Source organism: Camelus dromedarius, chromosome 23 (assembly GCF_036321535.1).
Source record: "Camelus dromedarius isolate mCamDro1 chromosome 23, mCamDro1.pat, whole genome shotgun sequence".
NCBI classification, from domain to species: Eukaryota; Metazoa; Chordata; class Mammalia; order Artiodactyla; family Camelidae; genus Camelus; species Camelus dromedarius.
The window spans coordinates 26,199,536-26,217,788 of NC_087458.1; positions in this window are offsets into that span (position 1 = coordinate 26,199,536).

Below are 18,253 nucleotides of genomic sequence, written 5' to 3' on the forward strand. Positions count from 1 at the left end.
TGCGGTGTGCCAGCCTGACGCCCCGTTGGGGCCGCGTTTGACTGGCAGCCAGTGCTGGCCCGCCCAGAGTATCGGTGCATCTCTCCCAAAGCCAGAGTGCAGCACTGCATGTTGACCAGGTGGATATCCTGTAATATAAATGCTCGTTTGGATCCAAAAGGAAAACCATTAAAAATAAAAGAAAGATGAACAACTTTAATGTTTTTTTTTTGAGGGGGTGGGATTCAAAGAAAAGAATAAATAAAACCTTGTTGTAAAGAATTAATCGGCCTGATTCCCCTCATCACTTAGTGTGTTTCTATGCTCCCACGGAAGAGGGAGATCGTGGGGGTGACGCCTTGCCAAGACTCTGGGGGTAAGTGGGCAGCAGTTTCTGGAGGTTGCTATCTGCTCAGCTACTTATGAGGAATTCCAGAGTTTCCCAAAGTTCCAAGGACATCCTGGTCCTAAAAGATTTTCTTTTATTATAAATGTTCTTTGTCTTAGAGAAAAACAACAAAAACAAAAACAAAAAAAAACAAACCGGTTCCCTAAAAGTGAAAAAATTGAGCAGATTTTTCTGATCAGGAAAATACTATCTCCGATCTCCAGGGGCGGACTTTAAAAGTAGGCATCTCTTTAAAAGTAGGTATCATATCTCTTCATGGGACACAGGGTTTCTAGTCATGAACCAGCCTCCCTCCCGGAAGTGGGGGAAGCTTATGGGACCCCAACTTAGCTGCCAAGCTCAGGACGGAGCGGACTCGCCAAGACTTTCAGAAAATACTGTTCATTCTTTCCTTATGCCCGTATCACTCATTTAACCATCGTGGCTTCCTAAATTAAAAAAAATCAGCCCCTGGGCCAAGTGGTCCCTTTGATTCTCCATCCTGAGAACAATTTTTGTCCCATTCTCCCTGGGGGATCATCATCATCATCTTCTAACTCTAGCATTGGGTCTATTACTTTAATCTGAATAATCCTTTTTATCAACTAAATAAAAACCAGAATTTTAGGATAGGATCCCCTTTCTGCAGCTCCATCAAAGATAGCTTCCCCAGCCCTAAGACACAGTTTGGTTAGGTAAGAATTACTGCACCACATTTTTGGGTGGTTTGGATCGTAGGAAGATGGTCTAGGTCCTTGGAGGCTGTATTGGGAACTTCTAAGATCTTGTCTAGCTCTCAGGTGTGTTATCTTTCCAGTCACAATTTCCTTCCCATGGCCACCATCGCCATTGGAGCCAGAAAGAGACTGAGCAACAATTTTCCTTACCTTCATACTTTAATGGGATGGCTAGTTGGTTTGTTTTGGCAAAGGTTGGTTTGGGAGGAATTTTTACATGGATTGATAGGGTTTTTGTTTGTTTGTTTGTTTACTTTTAGTCCATAGTACTTCATGGGGGTAATGGCACTAGGAAATACATATAAAGGAAAACACACTGCTCTGAAATTCCTTCTGGCAGCTCTGCATGACGTGCCCGAGCAGCTGGTGGTCACCCCGACACATGTCATTTAGCCTAAATTTTGCCTCTAGGACATTACAAACTTGTCTTTGCTTGTATACTATGCTCCTTTGCTAATCAGCTGGGAAACTTCCCAAGGACCAAGATTTCAGTTCCTTAAACAGGAAACACGGGGACTAGTCACAGGCGTGTGTGGCTGTTGAGCACCTTTAAGAGAAGAAGCAGCAAAGAGGAGAGAGAGGCTATAAATGCAAGTGCTGGGGCTGCGGCCAGCGGAGCTCAAGGCCGGGCACCACCGTTCATCACCCGTGTGCCCTTGGGCAAGCCACTCCACCTAAATCTTTCTTCATCTTTAAAATGAGAACGGTGGCAGCCATGACCTCATAGGGTGGTTGTACGGAGTGAACAAGTTACTGCACAGAAAGAGAGGAGCCAGTGTCTGCCCTGTAACAGGCATTCAATAAAAATTCGGTAACACCATCCTTGTCATCATCGTCGCATAAAAGCACACTGGCCAAGCCCCCTAAACCCGAGGAACTGAACCCTTCAGAGACATGTTCTAAGCAGGGGAGTGTGCCAGGTGGGTGTTCCCCTCCTGCTGGAAACACAGAGGACAGTCTGATCCTGACACAGGTTTCCAATGAGAAGAGAGTCTGTTAGCTTTAAAAAGCCAGCAAATCGTTATTCTATATCTGTTTTTAAATAATGCCTCTACTCTTGTCTGAGAAACAGGCCCTAATTTGCTTATGCTTGACTTCTAACTTCTGTATTCATTTAATAACAAAATAGGAGAAACATTAGTGGGAGATAGTAATTGTAAAAGTAGCAATCAAGTCAATGGCAACGTTAAAACTACTGTACATGTATAAACACAGCAATATTCAAGGCAATTGGAAATATCAGGCAACTCACGAACTAACAGCACATGTAAGAGAATCATTTATTCAGCGCCAATGGCCTGATCCTTACTCCATTCAAAGAAAGAAAAACATCAGAGTAATTCTTTAAAAACAAAATCTTTCCTAGGTGGTCAGTAAAAGCTGTCAGTTCATCAGGCATCAGCTCTGGACGTAATTAACTGTGCTGTGCTTTGCAGGGAATGGTGAGGAGACCAAAAGGGCACAGCGATGTGATTTGACAACTGTGACTCCCTCCCAGGAAGGGGCCTCCCATGCCTTGGGACGTTGCTTCCAAATCTCTGGCCTCTGCTTCTTCATGCAAGACTACACATGTGCATAAAAATACCTGTAGCCTCCATCTGCTAACATTTAAATGATTCTATACATGCAGGAATCATGGAACCAGAATTTTAGAGCAGGAGGGAGTCTGGGTGTCCGTTCTGGCCCAATCTCGTGCATAAAGGAAGGGATATGAGATTTAGAAAAACTCTAACATGGATTTTCTGGAGGTCCCTGAGATCTCCTGTGAATCTGGGCAACCATGCATGGTAGGCCCTTTGAAGTGGCCCCAACAACCCTTGCACAACATTCTCGAAAAAGAAGAGGGAAGAAACCAGCAGAGAAATAAATTCCCAGGAGGCCCATTTGCTCAGATGTCAGAAGACTTCTTTGGGTTCTAATGGAAGCTACGGATGCTTTCCCTTGGAAAAAACACCATACCTCAGCCCCACCCCAGAACCTGTTTATAACCCCTGCAGCAAGCCCGGGACGTATTGGGGAAAGAGCAGGCGCAAAACAGAGCTACTCGCATCAAAGGAATTCAGAGGAAGAGCTGTGACACCGAACTACTCAGGCCTGGAAATAAAGGAGAGAGTCCAGGCCCGGCGCCCAGGCATGTCGGGAGCACGGCTGTGCTGGGCCTCCAGATCTGATGGCTGGACCCGGATGGGAGCACAGTGGGAGTGGCTGGGAGGGGCTTGAGGGGGGAAAGGGGCGCCTCATATAAGCACAGCTCAGTAAATAGGCCGACACAAAGCAAGAGGTCAATCTGGGCCCAAATTCCAGTTATGCATCGAGTAGTGACCCTAGTCATGTTACGTAGGCTCTGATCCTTGGTTTTCTCGACTACAGAATTAGGATAAGAAGACCGACCTTACGGAGCTGTATTGAGGGTTAGGAAGTACAGTTAGCCTTTGAGCAGAGCACGGTTCGGAGGTGCTGACCCCTGAGCAGTGGGGAATCTGCAGACCGCTGTCTCTCCCTCAAAAATAGAGGAATCGCTCACCGACCCCACCACAGGCAGGAAGCTGGAAGAGTCTGGCTGAAATCAGGAGTCAAACCTCAGTTCTTTTGATCCCAGATATCGTGATCGCTAATTGAATGCAACCTTCCCCCACACTTAGTTACAGATCTATAAAGTAGAAATACAGCTACTATATTTATTGAAAAAAATCTGCACGTAAGTGGACTCTGGGCAGTTCAAACCTGTGTTGTTCAAGGGTCAACTGTATACACACACACACACACAGTACCTGGCGTGGTGCCTCTCACATAGCAGGCATTCCATAAAAGATGACTGCTCTCATGATGAATCCATTCACCCATTTGTCAAATGTAATCACACACCGCGAGGCCAAGCCCTAGGGTTTTGATAATGAACAAGCCAGGGGAAGCAGTGGCCTTAGAGCTGTCCACCACCTAACGGAGTTACAGACAGCAAATAAGCCACTGCCCCACAGTGTGGTCCTTGTCGGGTGGGGAACTTTCACGACCCTATGGAAGCCCCTAAGAGGCAGAAACAGCTTCCTGGGAGAGCTGGTGTTTGAGCTGAGGTCTGAAGGGTGGCAGGGGTTAGCTGGGCCACGAGGATGGGGAAGAGAGTGCCAGGTAGAGGTGGGGAAGGAAATAGCTTGCAGTAGTTCAAGGGCAGAGCCTTGAGAGGGCGTGTTAAGGGATGAGGCTGGAGCCTTAGTGGAGAAAACATAAACCATGTTCAGAGCTCAGCCTTCATGCACCCACTGTGCTGGCCAATAACAATGGCAAGTATTGAATTATGAGAATTCTAGACACAGACATCGCACGGGTAAGCCTGACTGGGTTTGCTTACCTAAAGGACAGAGTCAGGATAGTCAGTAGACACAGAAGAGAAATAACAATGTCCTGCAAGACAGTCAGAGACACAGTCTTCTGGCCACGAACTTTTGCACTGAGAGTACAGAGCTGACGATGACAATGGAGTGTGGGTCGCATCAGACCCTGTGGAGGCTGAACCATCTCCTACAGGTTGCACTCCCAACATGACGCTGAAGCCGTTCTCAGGGTACGTGAATCTGGGACGCTGCCAGGGGGCATCTCAGCTGGTGAACCTCATCGGTCTTGAAATCACACCATGACGACAAGCCTTGCACACGGCAGAACCCTCAGGCTGGAGGACAGCTCCCATTTATCACCCTCAACTCCACCCCCTCTCCAGCCGTGCACAGTCCCGCGCAGGTACACCCCTCAGTGATGTGCTGCAGAACCCAACAGGGGCCGTCTCCCAGGGGCCTCTGGCAGCCACGATAACAAACCCTCTGACCTGTGCCTGTTTATCCCCAAGACTTTATCCTGAAGTCAGCAAGCAGCTGGTGGGGGTGGTTTGAAGCAGAGGAATGACATGGTCTGATTTGTAAAACCAAACCAAAACAAAAACACTTGGCTGAAATGAGAAGGGGATTCAAAGGGGAGAAATCCATTGCAGGGGAGCAGGTGAGAGGGGCCCGGGCAAGGATGAAGACAGCAGAGATGGAAGGGAGCCTGCTGAGGGGAGGATTAGGCAGGCTTTGCTGAGCGGTTGCAAGGCACAGCGACACCCGAATCAAGTTTCCAATGGGGAAGCGAGCAAGTTAGTTAAGATCATGTATGTCTCCTTCTGCTACTGCAGCAAATTACACGAATTGTGGCTTAAAAGCATACAAATTTATTCTCTTAGAATTCTAAAGGTCAGAAGTCCAAAATCAGTTTCCCTGGACCAAAGTCAAGGTGTTAGCAGGGCTGGTTCTTTCTGGAGCCTCTGAGGGAAAACTTGCCTCTTTCAGCTTTGAAGGGCCACCTGCATCCCTTGGCTTGCGGACTCTTTTCCTCCCTCTCCAAGCATCACACTGCCTTCTCCTCTAAGAAGGCAAGTCCTCACCCCTCACGTAGGAAATGCTGTGAATACATTGGTCCATATAGATTATTATACATTTATTTGAAAATAATGCCTCCAAGCCACAGAAACAAGCCCTGGTTTGCTTATTCTTCACTTCTAATTTCCATATTCATTTAATGACAAAATGGGAGCAGCTCTGCCAGACCAAGGGACTAAGAGGGGGTTTTCAGGCATGTGATTGGTCACCTGCAGCTAGATTTCCTTGAGAGAGGGAGAAAGGTGGGATAGGAGAGGGAGGAAAGGGAAAAAGAATAAGGAGAAGTATTAACACAACCGAAGTGCAGCTTCACCGTCACCCAGCATCACTAGCTAGTCGCCAAATGTGGCAGAAAGGTTTCTCTTGTAATTAGAAAAATCAGCGGGTTAGTCATACACTAATTGAGACCTATTTTTGCTTGAATTAGGTCAGTCTTCGTTAAATGCCTCTCTAGAAACAGGCGGAGGTCGAACTCCCCACGGGTGGTTTGCACTGATGCAGCAGAGATGACTCACGTTCGCTCTTATTACAAGCTGTACAGATGGCTGGGAGCGGCTGGTGGGAGCTGCCCTGCCAACTCCCCCAAGACTGAAGCCCACCCTCCCACCATCCCCACTGCGGGCAAATGGACTGCAGAGGGGGCCGCGGGGGGTTCTGAGCCGACCTTCACGCCGGCGGGGCACAAAGGTTACGCGACCCTTTGCTAACCGAGTGCCGGGGACTGCAGTTTCAGCTAGCTGTGTGTTTGTGACTGGCACAGGGAAGTTCCTGGCATCCTGGTGGACTGGTAGTTCTCTGTAGTGGAATAAATAACCACTCTAGCCAGGTCCCCATGGGGTGACCAGCTCGTTTCAGCTTGCCTGAGAGGCTGGCGCCCTGTGAATCCTCCTGCTCCTGGGTAAACCAACCACTGGCCAGCTTTTTCATAAAGGGTAAGATTCAGGAGCAAATTTGTACTTGAAAGATATTCCAAGGTTCTCCACAGTGGATGAAAAATCATTAGATGAGAAAAAGATCAAGACGAAAGGGCTGCTAGTAACCGCCTGCCTCAGCGGTTCTCAGACCTCAGGGCGCATCCGAATCCTGGAGGCTGGCTACTGACAGCGCAGATTCCCGGGTTCTAACCCCAGAAATCCTGAGAGAGTAGTTCTTGGCGGGGCTCCGTATGTTGCCATTTTATAAGCACCCTTGGATGATTCAGATTAAGGTGGTCCCAGAAGCCATGTGTGAGAAACAGGGATTGATAAGAAATCTGTACTGTGTGAGGCCACACAGTCGGCCAGTTGCAGCCTGGCCTAAAATAAACACAAACACATTCCCTTCCAAGTCCAAAGTCATTTCCATTTATAGCACGTGGGGGTGACACGGTCCTTTCTTCTTGCAAAAGTCTGTTTATACTGTCCTTCCAGAAAATATCATCCACCCGAGAAAATATTTAACACGAAGGAAAACTGAGACTCACTGGATGTAACCGTATTTATAGGGCTTGGCATTTCTTTTCTGTTAGTAGCTGACGTCAGCTTCAAAGGAAAAGAAGTTACAATGTTTTATTTTCCTTCTTGAGTTGTTTCTTAGGAGCGTCAGCTGCTTTGAGCCTGTCTGCCCCTGTATACAAGAGTTGAGATCTCTCACTAACTCAGCCAGGGTAAGCGATGTGGACTATAAAGGTATCTGGGATTAGATTAGACACACACTCACAGAAACCTTAATTCAGGCTCCCAAATTTGCCCTTTGTGGAATCGGACCCCAAGGCATTTCCTGTCAGTGTGGCTCCTCTCCATACCATGTAGAACCAGTCTTTAAATATCAAAGAGTAAACTATTTGGGGGTGGGGGGGTGGGGGGGAATTAAGTTTATTTATTTTTAGAGGAGTTACTGGGGATTGAACCCAGGACCTCATGCATGTTGAGCATGTGCTCTACAACTGAGCTCTACACTCCCCCCTCAAAGGGTAAGCTTTTGAAAGTAGTACTTGAAGGTGGCTCTGACTTAATAGGTGGCAATTTGAGATGAGCCCCGTTCCTTGCCATTTTATTCCCTCTCTGTGTAACTTTCATCTATGACTCATAGACCTGTCCCCTGGAGCTACCTAAGTCTAATTTCTCTCCCAGAAAACAGGTTTTCAAATATTTGAAGATAGTTATCAAGACTTAGCCAGGATAAACATCCCTACTTTATTCAGGTGTCCTCTTTCCAAATTCCTCATTCTCCTTGGGGTGTGATCTGGGGTACTGTTGTCACAGGGGAGGGTGTGGCTCAGTGGTAGAGTGTGTGCTTAGCATGCACGAGGTCCTGGGTCCAATCCCCAGCACCTCTAGTTAAATAAATAAACCTAATGTACCCCTCATCAAAAAAAAAAAAAAAAAAAAAAAAAGAATACCGATGTCCTGTTAAAGCGTGCCATGCAGGGCTGAACCCAGTTCCTCAGCTCCACCTTCTTCCCTCACACCAGCAGCCACCGTTAGAACTGGGCGAGAGAGGTGAAGGGAGGTGACACATCTCACTTGGAGGCTTGAAGATTTCTGAGACTAAGAGGAATTTGTGAAAAGGGACCCACAGGGAATGGAAGCGGAGAGCACCCATGCTCCCACCTGCCACGTATGGACTGGGGATTGCTACAGCAGTGGTGACAGTCACCTGAAGTCACGTGAAGATGTGGACATAATCCATTCAAAATATTGGCATGACCGACTCCCTGAACCGTATTTCCTCCAGGCTGGATTGCATATCATTCAAACAAAAGTATCATGTAATTTTTTCAGTAGAATGCTGTTTATTCATGAATTGCAGAGTTTGGGTTTTATCTTATTTAACAGCTTCAGTGAGATACAATTCACATACCACACAGTGCCTCCACCTACAGCTACCTAAGTCTAATTTCTCTCCCAGAAAACAGGTTTTCAAATATTTGAAGATAGTTATCAAGACTTAGCCAGGATAAACATTACAGTTCAGTATTTTTTTAAAATTATATTTAGAGTTAGACAACTATCCTCACAATCAATTTGCGAATATTTTCATCACCCCCAAAATATAATCAAATTTTAAAATTATCTTAATCAATTTATTTCCTAATCAATTACGAGACCTTCACTCTACGCAGTGACGCTCGATCTTCTAGAGAGGCACTGGGTATTATAAGCCTCAGTATAAAAGAATGAGAAAAAAAAAAACACAGGGCAACGCACTTCTTAGAGACTACAGGACGTGGCTGAGCAACATTAATTACCACCTATTTCACAGTTTTCTACAGAAACTAAGAACTAAGTCTCAGGCCAAACGGGTTGGGTTCACACCCTGGCTTCACCACTTACTGACCTCGGGAGCATCAGTTCAGATGTAAAATGAAGACAGTATTTGTTCCCGCCTCATATGGTTCTTATAAGGATTAAACAGACTAACAGAGAAAGCATTTAGAACAGAACCTGGTTCTGCACCCCCACTTGCTAATCTAATTATCATGCAGATAAGTTGCTGGTATACAGGGTAACCCTTTGTGATGCTACGGGTCGTGAGATTTCATATTTGTAAATCTCACTTGTTAGCAGTTCAGTATGTATTGGGAATCTGTGGTTAGCATTAAAGTCCCTGTGAAATTATTGGTTATTGGGAGGAAAATTAGGTAGTCTAATCTTGTTACATGAACACAAAGAAATTCACACAGCTATGGAATGGCAGTTTCTGGCTTAAAAACACAGTCTTTTAGCTCTCATTCCAGTTTTTCAGTGTCCAGAAAAGGACACAGTACATAATAAGCACTAAAAATGTCTTATTAAAAAAAATGAATGATTCACTTAGAATGCACTAGAGCGATCAAAGAGAGCCACTGCCCTGCTTTAGATTGCTTTCTTGCAGCATGCACTAAGACGCTCATCTCAGGAAGTGAACACACTCTTATTTACCTGGAAAATCTTTCCTGACTGTATTTTGCCTAGCTTCCAACTCAGCCTTAAGGAGGAACTGAAGCTGGGTTGGGCACCTTTCCTATATATTCCCACAGCTCCCTATCATAGCAAGATCAACAATCACCCCAAATCATAACGTGTCAGGGCACTCCACTAGAACGTGGGCTACATGAGGGCGGAGACTGTGTTCATGCTTCAGCAAAGCTGATTCTTGGCCCAAGGACCTAGCACATGATAGTAGTATTTTTCAGATGAACTACTATGTATAAAATAGATAAACAACAAGTTTCTAGTGTACAGCACAGAGAACTATATTCAATACCTTGTAGTAACTTATGGTGAAAAAGAATATGAAAATGAATATATGTATGCTCCTGTATGACTGAAGTATTGTGCTGTACACCAGAAATTGACACAACATTGCAAACTGACTATAATTCAACAAAAAAATATTTTTAAAAACCAAAACTTTGGAGGCCAGAAGACAGTGGGCTGATATAGTCAAAATGCTAAAAGAAACCAAGAATCTTTTATCTGGCAAAACTGTTTTTCAAAAGTGAAGGACAAATTAATATATTCCCAGATAATCAAAATCTGAGAAGAGTTTATAACTGCTATATTCTTTTCCACAAAAAAAAAATGCTAAAGGGAGTCCTATGGGTTGAAATGAAAAGACACTAAGAATATACACAAAAAGAAAGGAGAAAGAAACATAAATATATCATTACAAAAAATCAACTGAACACAGAAGAAAACAGTAATGCAGAAAACTAGGGACAAAAAGGCTGTAAGGCATAGAAAAGTTAGCAAAATAACAGGTGTCATTCCCTGCTTAGCAGTCATTACTTTAAATGTAAATGGATTACACTTTCCTATCAAAAGACAGATTAGCAGAATGAATTAAAAATGACCCATGGTTTGAGAACAATAGGCACTCTCCAGTCCTTGAAAAAAATTTAAAATATATATAATATATGATATGTAATTATATAGTATATATTATATATCATATATACATATTACACATATATAAAATTATATATTATGCTATATTGTTTATTATATATCATAAAACATAATTATATTATATCATATTATACTATATGTTATATATATTACATAATATCATATATATTATTTCAATATATTAATATTATGTATAATATAAATAATATTAATATATTGATATATAATATTGATATATAATATATAACACATATAATATAGCATATATTATATGTTATATTATATATTGTATATATATCATATTATATATATATAAAACCCAAGTATATGCTGTCTACAAGAGACTTGCTTTAGATCCAATGATACAAATAAGTTGAAAGTAAAAGGCTGGAAAAGGATATTATGTGCAAAGAGTAACAAAAAGAAAGCAGGAGTGGCTATACTAAAATCATAAAATAGACTTTAAACCAAAAAAATATAGAAAAGACAAAGAAGGACATTATATATTAATAAAAGTTTTAATACAGCAAAAAGATACAATGATTATAAACATACACTCAATAACAGGTTATCAAATATATAATGCAAAAATTGACAGGATTAAAGGGAAAAATACAGTTCTACAATAATATTTGGAGACTTCAATACTGTACTCTCAATAACGGATAGAACAACCAGACAGAAAACAAAAAGAAAAAAGAGGACTTTAAAACACAATAAACTAACTAGATCTAACAGATATATACAAAAAGCCTCTATCCAATAACAGGATACATATTCCTCTCAAGAGCACATGGGATATTTTCCAGGACAGACCACAGGTCAGGCCACAAAATAAGTCTCAATAGATTTTAAAAGATAAATTCATACAAACTGTCTTTTCTGACTACAACGCAGTTAGCAATCAGTAACAGGAGAAAAACAGAAAATTCGTAAGTTTGTAGAAATTAATGTATTCCTATACAACCAATATATGAAAGAAGAAATCACAAAAGAAATTAGAAGATGCTTAGAAATGAATGAAAACAAAAGCACAACAAACCCAAGAGAATGGAACACATGAAAGCAGTGCTCAAGGGGATATTTATAGCTAAAATGTTCACATTAGAAAGTAAGAAAGATCTCAAATTAACAACCCAACTTTACAAATTATAGAAGAAAAAAAATCCCAGAAGTAGCAGAAGGAAGGAATTAGAAAAATTAGAAAGATGATTCACTAAACTGAGAATAGAAAAATAATAGAGAAAAATCAATGAAACAAAAAATTGGCTCTTCAAGAAGATCAACAAAATTACTAACTTTATATGTACTAAGAATAAAAGATTCAAATTACTAATATTTGGAATAAATGTAGGAACATTACCACCAATTCTATAGAAATAAAAATAATTACAAGAGAGTACTATAAGCAACTGTATAACAATAAAATGGAAAACGACATGAAATTGAAAATTCCTAGAAACACAAGTCCTATCAAGAATAAATCATGATGAGGGGAGGGTACAACTCAGTGGTAGAGTGCGTGCTTAGCATGCATGAGGTCTGGGATTCAGTCCCCAGTACCTCCATTAAAAAACAAACAAACAAACAAATAAAAAGCATAATTACCCACCCAAAAAAGAATAAATCATGACAATCTCTAGGTCCATCCATGTTGCTGCAAATGGCGTTATTTTATTTTTTTATGGCTGAGTAGTATTCCACTGTGTGTGTTACATGTATACCACAACTTTATCCAGTCATCTGTTGGTGAACATCAGGTTCCTTCCATTTCTTGGCTACTGTAAATAGTGCTCTTATGAACATTGAGGTCTATGTTTCTTTCTTTTTTCCATTTTTCAGCTTTATTAGGGAGAATTATAAGTTTGACTCCACATATACAATGTATTGTATGTAAATACATACACACAATATACTGCGTATATTTTTAAAATTTACATATATGTACTGTTCATTATTTCTAAGAACATTTGGAGCTTTAACTTTTCAAACATACACAGTTACCAAAGGAACAAAGCCAACCAGAAAATAAGAACTAATTTAAAAAGACACATACACCCCACCGTCAAGAGCAACGCCATTCACAGCTGCCAAGATATGAAAGCGTCCCAAGTGCACGTCAAGAAGTGAGTGGGTAAAGAAGATGCAGCGTACATGTGCAATGGAACACAACTCACCCATAACAAAGAAGGATATTTGCCATTTGTAGCCCTTCATTCAGTTTTTTTTTTTTTTTTTCACTTAAAAGCCAGAATTTTATAACTGGAGATGCACATATTTTTTAAAATTTGAATTTTCTCTGGATATATGCCCAGGAGTGGGATTGCTGGATCATACGGTAAATCTGTTTTTCATTTTTAAAGTCATCTCCATACTGTTTTCCATAATGGCTGCACCAAACTACATTCCCACCAACAGCATAGAAGGATTCTCTTTTCTCCACACCCCCTCCACCATTTATCTTTTGTGGGCTTTTTGATGATGGCCATTCCGACTAATGAGGTGATACCTCACTGTAGCTTTGATTTGCATTTCTCTGATATTCGGTGATACTGAGCATTTTTTTCATGTGCCTATTGGCCATTTGTATGCCTTCACTGGAGCAGTGTTTGTTTAGGTCTCCTGCCCATGTTTTGATTGGGTTGTTTGGTTTTTGTTTTGTTTTGTTTTGTTTTTTACTGAGTTGTAGGAGTTGTTTTTATGTTTTGGAAATTAAGCCGTTGTCAGTCACATTGTTTGCAAATATTTTCTCCCAGTCTGTAGGTTGCCTGGAGATTGTCATACTAAGTGAAGTAAGCCAGAAAGAGAGAAAAATACCGTATATCATTTATATGTGGAATCTAAAAAAATAAGACAAATGAACTTATTTACAAAACAGAGTCACAGACATAGAAAACAAACTTGTGGTTTCCGGGGGAAATGGGGTGGGTGGAGGGATAAACTCGGAGTTTGGAATTTGCAGATACACACTACTATATATAAAATAGGTAAACAGCAAGGTCCCACAGTACAGCACAGGGAACTATACTCAATCTCTTGTAATAGCCTACAATGAAAAAGAACATATATGTGTGTGTGTGTCTATAACTGAATCACCATGGGGTACACCAAAGACTAACACAACATTGTAAATTGATTATACATCAATAAAAAACAAAATAGCCTGAGAATCTATATCCTTACCAGATATGAACATAACTTGAAAAGGGATAGGAATGGTTCGTGTTGACTGCAGACTTCAGGTGTGGGGTTTAGGGGCGCCGACCTTCTGCACTGTTGGGAATTCACATATAACTTGCAGTTGGCCCTCTGTATCAGTGGTTCCTCCTTAACTGCAGATTCAACCAGCCAGGGAACACTCAGCACTGCAGTATTTACTGTCGAAAAAAAAGGGTGTGTAGCTGGACCCATGTTGCTCAGGGGTCAACTGAATTTCTTTTCACAAGTTAAGAAGTTATCATTGACGCACACAGCAATCCTTGTGAGTTTAGTTCACGTACAGCTACCCCCGAGTAACGAACTCGCTCCCAGAGACCCTAAGTCATTTCCTGGTGCTTAAAACTGATGACCAAAATCCAGACTGAGGTGAAATCACCTGATTAAATGGCAGCCAGTCAGCTGGCCACCCCTGATGCCACCTGACCTTGTGATGGGACTTTTAATTTTACGTAACAAAATGTGGCAAGGCATTTTGTGTCTTTTACACAATAGTGTAAGCTCTGCCTATAACATAAGCCTAAAACCTTCTCCATGGGGTTGTTGTGAGGACTGAGCAGACAGCAAGGATAAAGGGTCTGAGCATCCTTAGTGTGGCAGGCTAGGTGCTCACCAATCCAACTCCTTGTGCACAGAGAAATGCTGCATTTCCCAACCTCTGAAATTAGATTGAGGCCACAGATTCTGGCTAATGAGGGTAGACGTGATGCCCATCACTTCCATGTTGGTTGTAAAGGTCCCCGCACAATATGCTCCCCTCCCTCTTCTCTTTCTGTGGTGCCCTTGGGAGCCACATGTTTAAACAGCAGTTTCATAAGACACAAAATGTACTGAACCCTGCTGTTACTGCCAAGCAGAGAGCCCCCAAGGAGAGCCTGTGACCTGCCTTAGATAAGGACATAAGCAAGAAATAAAGCTCTGTGGCCTTGAGCAGCTAGCATGAATTCCTCTAACACAGAAATTGGTATCTTGAATTGGGATGCTACTGCAACCAAAAGCCCAGAATCTGTGTCAGGATCTAAACACATCAGCACTGAGTGGCCAGCAAACCATTGTTGGAGGCTAAAAAGATTACCTATTAAACAGTGCCGTACATTTGATGAAACACTAGAACTTGAAATAGGATGCTATAACCTGGATGTCAGATCATGAATCTAATGACTTCGTAGCTTTAGGGGAAGGATTTGGAAAACAGGACACTACCAGTGCGTGCTGGATACTCTTGGTTGCATCTGATGAGGTATTACACAGAAGAGGAGAGCTCAGAAAAGAGGCAGCTTGTTTGCAAGCAGAAATGAAATGAATACAAAGTCCAGAAATTCAGGGCTTTGTGGGATTGTAAAATCTGGCTGCTTCTAACTCTGAAGTGTTAGGGTGGAGTTTTCCAAGCCTCTGAAGACAAAACTCTTGTAAAACTTCTCATTTGATGAAAGCAACGAGGGAAAAGTTCAGATTAAAAGATCCAGGTGGTTTCATGATAGTCATATTTCAGCTGAGAGAGAGAGGCATGAGGGTGAGGAAACAATGATTTTTAAAAGCGTATTTGAGAACTACGGGTATGAGAAATCTGGGTATGATTACTGGCATACGAAGTGGACTGGAAATAGATTAGATGCCCACTATGTTTTTGAGGGAACTATGGTACCAAAGAAACCATGATTGTGGATTTTAAAAAGAACTTGATTGTTCAAAATTTAATCCTACTTCCATGAACACAGCAGACTTTAAAGGCTGCATATATTCCCCCACCAAAGGGCACTTTATACGTTTAAGAAAAATTACAGACAGGAGGAGGCTTCTCAAAGGACCAGGAGCCACCACAAACAACGGACAAGAGAACTGTTCCCAGATGGGTATAATAAAGGAACCACCCCAACAAGGACGGGCGCCTTTATGACATCTGCCCGACAGGTCATGGACCAGCTCCAGGCGGGTGCTGTATAGTGTCTCCACTCTTCCCCTCTCCGAAGGCGTGTTTACTGTGAGTCTCCCAGCCCCGTCCCAACAGTGCACTGTTTGTGTGGGCGGGGCAGGGATGGGCTGAAGCATATAAATTTCTTCTTTCATCAACTGCCAAACTAAGAAAACGTACATCTGGACTCGATGGAAAGGGCTGCATAACATCTGGGCTCCTGGGCTTTAAGCAGGATACAGGGACTGAGTGGGGCTTTGAGTGGCCTCCTCCGTGTGTGTGTGTGTCCTGTGTGTGAAAGCAGGAGAGAAAAAGACTTCCGGGGTCAGACTGGCGGCCCTTGGCAGAGGCTTGCTCGATGCTCACCCGTCTTGTTCTCCTCTTCTTGACACCGAAGACTGCGTTTCCCAGGGTACTTGTTAGGTTCGAGCAGCAAGAATGGGCTCTGGTCGGCGGGATGTGGACAGATCATACTTAGCCCCTGTACTGTCTAATAAGGTGGCCACTAAATTGAAGTTTACATAGAATAAAGAATTCATTTTCTCAGTCACAATACATCTCAAGTTCTCAGTAGCCACATGTCTGGTGGACACCACATCGGCTGCCAAAGGTTCCGAGCATTTCCTTCATCACAGAAATTCTATTCAGCAGTGCAGTGACCTTGGCAGTGACCTTGGCAGTCATTCCCCACGTGAGATGAAGGCTCAGAAGGCTCAAATAGTGGGGAGAAAGGTGACTCTAATGATTAGGACAAATTGTATAGATTTAAGTCGCAATTAGAAAGAAAAGATGCCTCTAGTTAAACAAGTGACCAGTGGGTGAAACAGCCCTATTGCTGCCCATAGCAGAGAATTGAGGACAAGGGGAATGATGTCTTTTGCTTTAATAACAATGTTATCTTCCTCAGCATTGAAGGAACATTCAGGATTCTCTTCCTGAAATATGTTTGTATATTTTAATTGCTTATGGTATTTGCAAAGTGCTACAAAAATAAGCTAACAGATTGTCCTGACTTCTAGGCTGATTACCCTCCCAGAAACCTTGTTAGCACACTGGAATTACGCTCTCTATGAAGGGAGAGTTTGTAAACCAGAGGTAAACCTCAGGGCTTGCTGAGACATAACCCTAATCAATAAAGTCCTGGGGTACCTGCAAAAATGCTTTTGGAAAACTGAATATTATCTAAATTATGATTAGGGCCAATGGCTGCCTGTGTGGCCGAAAGATTCCCTGTGAAGTCATATGAGAATTCTTCCCACTCCTCCACCCCAACAGAATCAGGTTCATCGGAGCATTTTGTGAAGATATTCAGAAGGAAATGGATTTGTTTTCTTAAAGAAAACAGAATCCGCTGTAATTTCCAACCTGAATATATTCTCTTTCCTGATTTGGTTTCTTGAGCATTTCTCCAAAAGAGCCTACTGGTAGTGAGCATCCTTCGTGCCCTTAGCTTTCTCTGATGACTCTGACAAGGTCACGTGGCCGCTGTTAGTCTGAGCCACAGGTGCGGTCCATTTGTTTTTCGTGCATGAGTATGTGTCTATATGTACCTAAACGTTCCACCCCTTTGTAAGATTTTGCCTTTCTGCATACCTACATTCAAGCATGTTCCTACACAAACAAACATATCCCACCGGTAGTATTTTGAGGGGAAAGACAAACAGCATGATTCTACCACTATCTACGTGACCACAGGCACAGCCACTTAATTTTTCAGGACCTTGTTTCAGTCTGTTCTCACATGCGTAAATGAATGAAATAACCTCTAAGATCCATTCTTATCAACACACATTATTTGTGACTTTCATGTAAAGGAAAACCAAATAAAAAATACGTCAAGAAATCTCCTACTTAAAATTTCATTGTCCGGTTTAACCATTTATTAGTTTTAAACTTTGCTTAAATTTCCCTAAGTCGTCTTGAATTCACAAGAGCCTTGGCTGTAAGGGCAAACTCTCCCACCAGTAAATGCCAGGATAGAAGGGCTGACCGTGCCGGCTGGATAATCCAGATGACATCTGCTGTGAAGCCAAACGTGTGTTTTTGTCCTATAAATTGAAACCTTGTCCTGCTGACATCGTTTATCTCATGTGAGGCTGCATCCATCCAACTCTGAGTCACTGTAATCTCCCAAGTATCTTTTTTCCATTAGGTACTTTTTAAGCACTGCAAGTAACCATACAGAGAAAATACTAGATCCTTGTCAATGTCCCCTAAGGCCTCCATAGGAAAGGAAAAGGCTGCTTAGTCAGAAGGCAGGGCTACAGTGTGGAAACAGCATCACACTGGGAACCAGAAAAACGAAATTTGAGCTCTGGTTTCCATTTCACATTAAAAAAAAAAAATCATCGAGCAACCACTATGTCCAAAAATGTTGGGCTGGCGTCTAGAGATACAGTGGGGAGTAAGACACAAAAACCTTCCTAATTTTAGGGTGAAGGTAAGCATTAAACATGTAACGGCAGGTGTGACCATCATTTCCAAGGGGGATAGAAATAGTACCACGGGAACATAGAAGAGGTGACTTTTTCTAAGTCTAAGGGATAAGCTGAGATCAGAAAATTAAGTGAGAGTTGTCCAGAGAGAGATAAAGGGGGATTCATCCAAAAAGTGTGGAAAGCACGTGCAAAGGCTTAGAGGCAAAAGAGAGCATCATACACATGAGGAATTAAAGGCCGCTGAGACCAGCTGGAGTACAGAGAACGGGGGGAACTAGTCTGAGATGAAGATGAGGTACGCACGAG